This window comes from Centruroides sculpturatus, unplaced genomic scaffold, assembly GCF_000671375.1.
Source record: "Centruroides sculpturatus isolate CEXI.00-Female unplaced genomic scaffold, Cexi_2.0 scaffold128, whole genome shotgun sequence".
Classification (NCBI taxonomy): domain Eukaryota; kingdom Metazoa; phylum Arthropoda; class Arachnida; order Scorpiones; family Buthidae; genus Centruroides; species Centruroides sculpturatus.
Window position 1 is genome coordinate 713,136 of NW_019385268.1, and position 9,919 is coordinate 723,054.

Below are 9,919 nucleotides of genomic sequence, written 5' to 3' on the forward strand. Positions count from 1 at the left end.
AGAACGTTTTTAAAATCGAAATAGATAAAAATATTTATAACAATGTCTGAAATGTTATTAATTTAATACACCTAAGTACTCGATGAAGATTATATCCTCTCCCTCACCCCCCGCGGGGGAATTTCTAAAAATCCCTTCTTATTGTGCATTGCCATGGCACACCCTACTAAAACGCAGATAAAAACAAAAGATCGCATCTAAAATAGTACAGTAGAAGCTGTTCTTCCGGTTAAGCTTTAATGCTCTCCCTCTCCCCCGCGGGGGAATTTCGAAAAATCCCTTCTTAGTGTGCGTTTCCATGACGTACCCTAACTGTCTACCAAATTTCTCCTCTTTAGGTTAAGCGGTCTGCTCTGGACGATGATGAATTAGTCAGTGAGTGAGTCATTCAGTCAGTCAGGACAAGCAATTTTATATACAGTGGTGCCTCATATAACGTACTTAATCCGTTCCAGGTGCACGTCCGTTAAGTGAATAGGCCGTTTTACGAAACGCATTTTCCCATAGAAATACATGTTAAAACATATAATTCGTTCCGCAGCATAAAATAACCGTACTGTTCCATAAAAAAAATGAAAATGGAGCAGTCACCAATTATGCAGGGTAGTCAGATGTTGTGAGGTGGAGGAACACTTTCTTCACACATTCATACAGATACAGACTTTTTACACATTGCAGCGGGTCTTTTTTTTTTTTATTGTTTTTTAATCGGATTCAGATTCAGGAGAGGCTACCGGAGCTTGCAGGGTCAACTCCTCTTGTTCCATCCTTTGTTTTTTGGCAGCTGGCTTCTTGAAAAACATGTCCAAGATGGTCTGTTTCTCTCTCTTCTTCAACACCTGTCGGAAATGACGGGCAAGGGTGTCATTGTAGAGATCATTGATCCTGGTGGTCTCAGCTCTGTTTGGATAATGAGTGTTGGTGAACTCCTGAACCTCTCCCATTTGACAAGGAAATTGTTGTCAACTTTCACTCCTCCTGATGATTTCTTGCATTGTTTCAATTGAAACCACCTTTCTGTTTTTTTAGAAGCCATGATTTGCACGACACTTGAATAAATGTAAATACCCTGCACTGAGGTGATGTACGTAATAAACAAGGGAGCGAGCCGAATCCCAACGGGGAGCTCTGTACTTCAGATATACTGATAATATATTCTAATAATACTAATATATTATAAAAATAGCAGATTGTCATTGGCAACGGCAAAAGAGTGGAAACATTCTACGAACAAGTGCGAATGAAGTCCATTGGTCACCTCACGTAACTGCCGAACGGAAAGTCCGTTGCTCGAGTCACGTAACGGCCAAACAAAGTCCCTTATTCGAGGCGTACGTTATACGAGGCACCACTGTATTTAGATTAACAGAAGCCAAGATTAAAACTGTTGTTTTTATTTCGTCTATTTAACAGTGCATTTCGGACTGGTAATTTTCCAATCACTCTTCTAAAGTTGTTGTCTAGAACATAACAAACAAAAGGTTAGTTCGACTTGATGTACTGTACTTTTGTTATCCACAATGATGAATAACAATAGCGCACAATTTGTACACATCCTAATGGTGTAGTTTCTACATATCAGTCTCATGCACTTACTGACAAGTTTTCTTTGTCTATTTTTGATGGGAAAGTCGACGCTTCTTCCATTTCCCACAATTATTAACACCTTATTACTTCTTAGAAGGATTTTGACTTCAATATTTTGTCAAAGGTCAAAATGGAGTTTTTTCATATGAAAATATTTTCATAAGTTAAAACCAAACTTTTCACAAACTGTAACTACAAGCAATTATTTATTGTGACATCGTCACAATGCCCAGCAGCGATTTTTAATCATATTTTTAAAATAATTTAATTTAAAATATATGTTCTCCATCTGAAATTAATAGTGGCTTGCCCCTGTACATCATACTTTTCCTTTAACAATAAAGTCGTGCCGGCCATCTATTAACCGCTTTGGGGGGAGTTTTAGTTGAAGAAACGCGTATATAGTTAATTGGGACCTCCTGTTTCTAAAGTTTCCACATCTAACTCCGCTCTCGAGTTTAAGATAAGACAGTGGAAATTTACATGTGTACAATTTTTCGAATTGCAGCCCTGCAAAGTCATGGGTAGACGCAAACTTCAGAAGGTCGATGGGAAAATCCAGCTTTGAATTGTGACAAAATTTGGAAAAAAATGTAGCATTCCTTCGAGTCGTAAGTAATAATGACAAAAATTCTTGCCATCAGAGAAGAAAATATCATGGCGTGAGAGTTTCAAAGTTGGATCGACACTCGCCGATCAAGTCGAACGGAAGTGTCAAATTAATTAACCGAAATTAAGAATTTAGGGGCGAGATCCGTTAAAAAGGCAGAAATTCAAGCAGAAAGAATGATGGCTTCTCGGCTCAATCTGTTTATCCTCTGTCGGTTTCCCGTTGTCTTGGACTTCGTTTTCGTTCCTTTTCCTTTGTATTATAAAGGTTATTTTGACCAGCAGACGATATTTTATTTTTTTTCTTTAAATGAAAACTACTGAGAGGAGGTGTAGTCTCTCTCTTTGCACGCTTTTACAAAAGTAGTAGTTGTAGCGTTCGTCTGGCGAACGTGTTGTTTTTCTGTGTGTCAGATGTTGGTTCTGTGTTAATTCAACAAAATGATACACACATTCAGGGTTCAACCCTGAATGTGTGTATCATTTTGTTCTACTTTTTGTGAATCTACAAATAAATTCACCAGCTATTTACTGGAGATGTTTGTTGCATTAATTTATGGTCCACTTAGTAATTAGACGCACAACAAAGGTTTTTTGAGTTGAAGTTTACTATATGGGACCATCGTGGCCGCCCTTCCGGAATCTCCAGCACAGGCGCCATTAAAAATGGTCGGTAGGCGGCGCTGGTGACAGTGTGTGTTCATATGCAAATAGGTTATCTACGACGTAAATGTGTACTTGTAAGAAATTATGCAAATTAGTTGCGTGCGGGTGATAGGTGTATGAGTTGTAAAATTTACTGTCGAGTTTATTTGAATGAGTTTAGTTATTAATTTTTTCCATAATGGAATTTAAGAATTGAACCATTGTGGATGTCATTCGTTATTCGATTTTTCCGAATTAAGTCTCGATGCAAGAATTTCATCAGGCGTAAAATTTGCAATTAAACTAGGCCTTCAAACAGCCGAAACTGTTTGTGCTAAATGTAATGGCAAGTGTAAAATTTGTTTCAGAAATGATGCAAATTGTGTTAGTTTTCGATGTCGGAAATGTCTGCTTATGAGGGGACATTTAAAGGAATATGTGGCAATTTATCGTAGTCAAGTATTCTTTCCTTTATATGGCATTTAATCTGTATTGACTGTTCGTTGAAATCCGCTCGGTTGGCCGTAGGTATAAGTAAAAGAACTGCCGTCGATTGGGTAAATTACATTAGACACGTAATGATGGTTTCGTTGAGTAATTTAAGTACAGTAATATGAAAATTGAAAGACCGGAGATGGACGAGACTGCGGTTTGCGAAAGGAAATATGAGAAAGGTCGGCAATTGAAAGGTACGAAACGGGTCGAAGGTGGTATTTGTAGGGAGGACAAGAAATGTTTCGTGTGTTACGATCAGAGGAGAGCCTTAATTGGGTTGTGAGGAGGTTTGTACATCCAGGAAGTATTATATAAACAGACGAGTGGAAGGGGTATAATCACGATGATTTGGAAGGAATTGAAATACATGAAACAGTGAAACATGCTGAAAAATTTGTAAATTCCGTTACTGGGGTTCATACCCAAACCAGTGGTATTTGATAGTAGGAAAGCCGTGTTTCTGTAAGAAGCCGACTTCCAGGGGCAACCAGTTAATTGCGCGTCAGTGACGGTCAAGGGTCCATTCGTATAGTTTGTTCGATAAGCCAGTAAAAACTGTAGACTTCTCTAAATATATTTTTAATATCACAATTACATTCCGAATCGCTAGCCACGACTTAAGGGCTAAAATTATAAATAAAATAATAAAAACTTACTTATTGAAATAAAATATGTGGTGGATGTACAGTACATACCTGGTACAAAATATTTTTCAATTGTACGAATATACTTTTAAAGAAAATTATAATTAAATATAGCTTTGTAAAGAAACGTATATAAGATTTAAAGATTTTAAAACAATCCACTTATTCAAATAGATCCCTACGAGTGACTAATGGATGGAATCAGAGACGGTCCTGGTAGATGCATGCACGCGGGCTGCCAAATCCCGAGAGTGCCGATACCGGTCAATGTCAAATACCTCTTTTGTCGCATCACTAGTATACCTCAAAGGATGCGACAGGGTTGTTGTACATTTTAAACCTGTAAAAATCTACATATGCAGGCCTCGGAGTCGCTCACTTTTCTGAAGTATCCTCACTTTTCAGGTCATTTTCTCACTTTTTTGGTCATTTCCACGTGCTTAAAAATTAGGAAGATGTGGGGCCAATCAAAAATAGTTTTAAAGCCAGACGATCTGCCGAATTATCGAACTAGAATTTTATGGAAAAAATACTCCGCCCGATCGGGACTGAAAATCGCAACTGCCGCTCAGTGTTGTTAACTTTGTAAAGTACTATATTATTTTTCCGACTTTTCTAACGTAACGACACGACTGTGTGCCGGAAATAGCCGTTACCTAACGGGTATTTTCCGCGGATTCGCGTTAACGTGCCAGTCCCGGACATTAAGCGTGCACCGAATTAAATAATGACAAAGTTTGTCAATAACAAAATCAAAATTTAATAAAAGTTCTGGTAACAACTATATACAAAATTTAGTAAAATTCAAATAACAATTTATTCAATGAAAGTCAATAAGAATCAATCCGACAAAACTCAAATCAATCTATTTTCTAACTTAATTCTATTCCCCTTTGGAATTCGACAAAATCAAAGACTTAATTTATGTACAATAATTCTTATGTATTAAAGATCCTAACCGTCACCTCAGTATACTAGGAACATATTTCCTCAAGTCCTCTATTCGTCGATCCACAAATCGAATAACTTCAAAATCGCCTTGGAACTATTTGATCCTATCGGACACCTCTCGTTCACTGCTACGAAGCTCACCTCGTCCGTCTTCACTCGAGGTTCACTCTTTATACTGTGAGGTAACGTCACAATTCTGAATGCGATCACTCCCCTCATTTACATACTTACTTGCTAACAATAAACTTTTTGTATTTGTTTGGCAGCCTATTTTCCGACAATACTCGCTAACCTTTTACATTATTCTTTTTGACAATTTTGGGGATGTCTTTTATTCTTTAAGGTTCAGCGAGTCCCTAAGTTGTGCTTGTGGGGTCTCCTCCTTTTCTCCGCTCGGGAGCGCAAGTGTGCGCGAGTTTTTTCTACGGCGCTTTTCTCTCATTGGTGAGTTGGTTTCTCTTTTATTTTTAAGTTTCTAAGGTGAATGGTGTGGAAACCTTCGTCCAAACAAAAATATAATAAAAAGCAAAATTAAAAGTAAATAAAAATAATGCTCGGACTTGGTTCCTTACAACTTATCGTCTGTATTTATACGTAACTAGGTAGTCAGTTAATTAAAACAAAAAATAATGATGAAATTTCAAAATATTTAACTTAAATTTAAAATTAAATTAAATTTTTAAAACTCTGTTCTTTATATCGAAACAAAAACCGAAATCATAGCTAAAATTTAAAATAAAATCAAAATTAGTTAATGTAAATTAAAATTGAAACATATTATTTGGGAAGGTGCGGATAAAGTACTTGTCGGTCTTGATTGATTTGGTTAGGTCTATATTTCATGCAGGCAGAGTTGAGAGTCTATTTATAGCACTTATTTGTAAAGGGCGGTGAGGGAACATCCGCAGGAAAAAGTTCCTCGTTATTTATGAAATCATTAATAAAATATTATTTTACTTATTCTATTTGAAATCTGTTTATTTCGGATTTATTAATTTATTTTTAAATCAATCTCGAAGCATTTTAAAAAATAAACAGTTTCCGATCGTGCTCATAAAAGTTTCGTTTTCTGCTTATTATCGTTTGATTTTGTTCGTAATAAGAGTTGTTAATTTTATTTCAAATTAATATAATAATCACATTACAAAAATGGAAAATTTATATACAAATAAAATTTTGAAATACGTTAAACTATTGAATTGTAAATATAGTTTGTGTAGATCTAAATAATTTACATTTAATGCTAATTTTTGACAAATTATATATATTTAAATGATCAAATAAAATTGATAAAACATGCAAAAATAATTTTCTAAGTATTGCTTTATTTTATTGGTAATTTTTTATTTTTCTGTTCTATTTTAACACATGCAAAGAAGTGACTGCTTACGTGGTCAACCCGTGTTTACTCTCTTTCGATTGTGATTGACCAATAAAAATCTCTAGCGGAATGATACAGACAAACTGTTGGTTTATAGCAGGTTCCAAGTTACAGTATAGATGTAATGGTTTGAATCCACTCAATATGATGCTACCAAAGTGCAAATTTCGAACTGATTGGTTGAAACAAAAGGACAAGGCAGATTGTACGGTAGGATTACGGGCAACTGTACGTTCAGACACTGATGTATTATGCAATTACAAACTTTGCAAAATACAAGTAAAAAAAGGTTTCCAAGCTCTTTTTGATCATGGAGGTACTGTCAAACAGACAAAAATTTACCTGTACTTATGGTCTAAGACAGTTACACCTGACATTGGTTGCACCAGGTGATAGTTTTGCAGGCCCATCAAAAAATGATGAAATTCAAAGTAATACTGATAATGGGACTGGAGAAGGATTGGCAACTGTGAGTTTATATAATCCAAGAGATGCTGCATACCATGCAAAACTGATATGGGCCATGAAAACAATATGTAGTAATTTCTCATTTGCTGCTTCTAATAATATGGTTCCAACACTATAAGCAATGTTTCCAAAAACTAAACTTTCTGAAGGAATATCAATGAGTGAGAAGAAATTGTGCTATTTAATAACTGAAGCATTGGCTCCCTACTTCCAAAAAAAAATGCTAGAAGAAATCCACTCTTCATTCTTTACAATTAGTTATGATGAAACCAGCAATGTGGAAAGTAAGAAAGAGTTACGGATAATGATTAGGTTTTGGTCTGAGCAAAAAGAACAAGTTGTCTGCAGACACCTAAATACATGTTTTCTTGGACGGGCAGATGCAGAAACATTGCATACATACATTATCAAAGCTATCGATGATGCTAACCTGTCACTACAGAAACTTTTGATGATAGGATCAGATGGTCCTAATGTTAATCAAAAAGTGTTACGACTTTTTAAGGAAGATATACTGGGAATTTGCAAGAAAAGCCTTGTTGACACTGGAACATGTATGATTCATAACACATATCTGAAAGCATTAAGTGAACTGGGTGAAGATGCATCAGAACTTATTGTGGCAGTTTACAGATTTTTTTTATGGATGGCTTGCTCGGTAGGAAAATTATGAAGCTGTGCAAGAAAAGCTCGAGTTGCTCAAGCATAGATTTATAAAACACTCAACAACACGTTGGCTGACATTCCATGATGCAGCATCAAGGTTAATTGAGCAGTGGGAGGGCATAACTTACTACTACTTAAAGTATATTCCTTCAAGTAAACAAAGCATAATGTCAAGTGCTTTGTACAGAAGTATATGTTGTTTGTTGAAGATTTCCATGAAAGCAGAAGTACTACAAGGCATTTCAAGTGCAGAAATTTTCACAAAATATACATCATTTTTTCAAAGAGAAGAACCTCTAATATATCTCCTGTACAGCAAACTGTGGGACTTACTTCTAAAGCTAGTTACTAGAATTTTGAAAGTAGATATTTTGAAGCTTGTCACTCAGTATAAGTCTGCTATGCCTGATAGTAATGTATTTGACAAGACATCTAATGGCAAAAGATTTGACAAGACAAGTCTTTTGCCATTAGAGGAAATTATTTGCAGTGCTGAGGTTTTTAATGAGTTGAGTAAATTATCTCAAAAAGATCAATTGCATTTTCACAGTTTCTTTCAGAAACACTATGTTGTGGCTTCCATATATATGATAGAAAAAGCTCCAATTCAATGCAAACTATTGAAATCATTGACATGTCTTCAACCAAGTAATATTAGTGAAAAAAAGCACTTATAAGGACATTGTAAGCATTGCAAGAGCTCTTCCATGTGACATTGCTGAGGATACTTTGCAGGATGAGTGGCACCTACTTCAATTTGAGCGAGTTGAGAGTGATTTGGCAGACTCAACAGATGAGAGAATGGATTCTTATTGGAGTCAGTATTTTAAATTGGTTGACTCCCTTGGGAATGCAAGATATCCCAGTGTAACCAAATTGGTGAACTCGGCATTGATTCTCTCTCATGGCAATGCTGATGTGGAACGGGGATTTTCGATTTCACGCCGGGCACTTCCTCCTGATAGAGCATCAATGTCAGAAAGAATGTTTAATTCACTTTTGATTGTTAAGGAGGGACTAAACATGTATGACGAAGCCCACACCTTGTCCCTATTACAAAGGATTTACTGAAATTAGCTGCCTCAGCACATAGAAATTATCAAGATCAATTGGAAAATGAAAAGAAGTTAAAAGAAAAAGAGAAACAGAAAAAAAGAGCAGAAGAGGAAGCACAGAAAAATTTTGAAGAACATCAAACGAGAGCTATTCATGTCAAGGAAAAGATTATGGCACTGAAGCAGAGTTTAAAACAGAAAAAAGTAGAAGAAAGTGAAATACGCGAGACAGGCCAGGTTTTGTTAGAAGCAGCAAACAAAAAACTGGAGAAGGCCATTAATAGCAAGAATATGAATGAAATACGGGCAGCACATGCCATTCTTGTTAGTGTTAAAAGTGTTCAAAAGCAAGAGGAATCAAAAAAGAAGGAAGCTGAAAACATCCAGAAAAATCTTAATAAAAGAGCATCATCTTTCATGACTGATTATTTACAGAAGAAGCCAAAGACTTATTAAGTAATCATGGTTTACTGGAAATATTATAGTATATACAGAAAGTTTTAAAATGTATTTAACCATAACAATAAAAAGAAAAAACTTTTACTGCTATTTTGCTGAGTTTTCCTTCCATGTTTTCACTTTGTTTTGTCACTACAGGTAGCCCTCGGTTTACACCGCAGTTCCATTCCTACAAAAGCCGGCACAAATCAAATCAGCGTAAAATGAACCCATATTTACAGTGAGGTATAGCGTTAGGTTCTNCCTTTTTTAATTTTTTATATCAGTCTACGGACTCGGGACTTATTAAGCCTCCAAAAGTCAGAAACGAATGGAAAACTAGTAGTTTTCCGTGTACTAAAGATTAGTACAGTACGGTAAGGTGTTGTGTTTTTTTGATTTATTCTAAATGTTTGAATATTACTTTGAAGTTAGTAGTAAAATAGTTAGGACAGTTTATTTCAGTCATTTTACATAAAGTATTATATAAAAAGTAAATATTTATTTTACCATATTTTGAAACTGTGTCATTTTTTTTATTTGTTCTACAGGCGCAATGTAGTGTAATAACGATCACTTGGCACTATTCACTTTATTTCACTTTTCGTTGATGCGCGTTTACACACGTTTCAGGCTTCATTTGCCCCCCCTCAAGGAAGATACAAGTTGACTGAGGGGCGGCAAATGAGGCCCGAAACGTGTGTAAACGCGCATCAACGAAAAGTGAAATAAAGAAGTGAATAGTGCCAAGCGATCGTTATTACGCTACATTGCGCTTATAAAACAAAAAAAAGGGGGGGTAAATATTTATTGATATTTGAGATTAAAAGAAAAAGCGGATATAAAGAAATATGTGAAAATTAGTAATAGTTATTTTTTTTATAATAAAAAAAAATGCTTAATTTGAGTGTACTAAAGAAAACAAATATTTTGTAAAAAAAAATTTTGCTGTGACTTTGTGATAAAACTTTAAATGTAAG

The 9,919-nt window shown here is 35.4% G+C and overlaps 2 pseudogenes; both read left to right on the forward strand.

Annotated features, from left to right (window-relative positions):
• The first annotated feature begins 6,598 nt into the window (after positions 1-6,598).
• On the forward strand, positions 6,599-8,147 carry LOC111636904 (annotated as a pseudogene).
• Positions 8,148-8,226: 79 nt separating this feature from the next.
• Positions 8,227-9,192, forward strand: LOC111636907 (annotated as a pseudogene).
• The last annotated feature ends 727 nt before the right edge of the window (positions 9,193-9,919 follow it).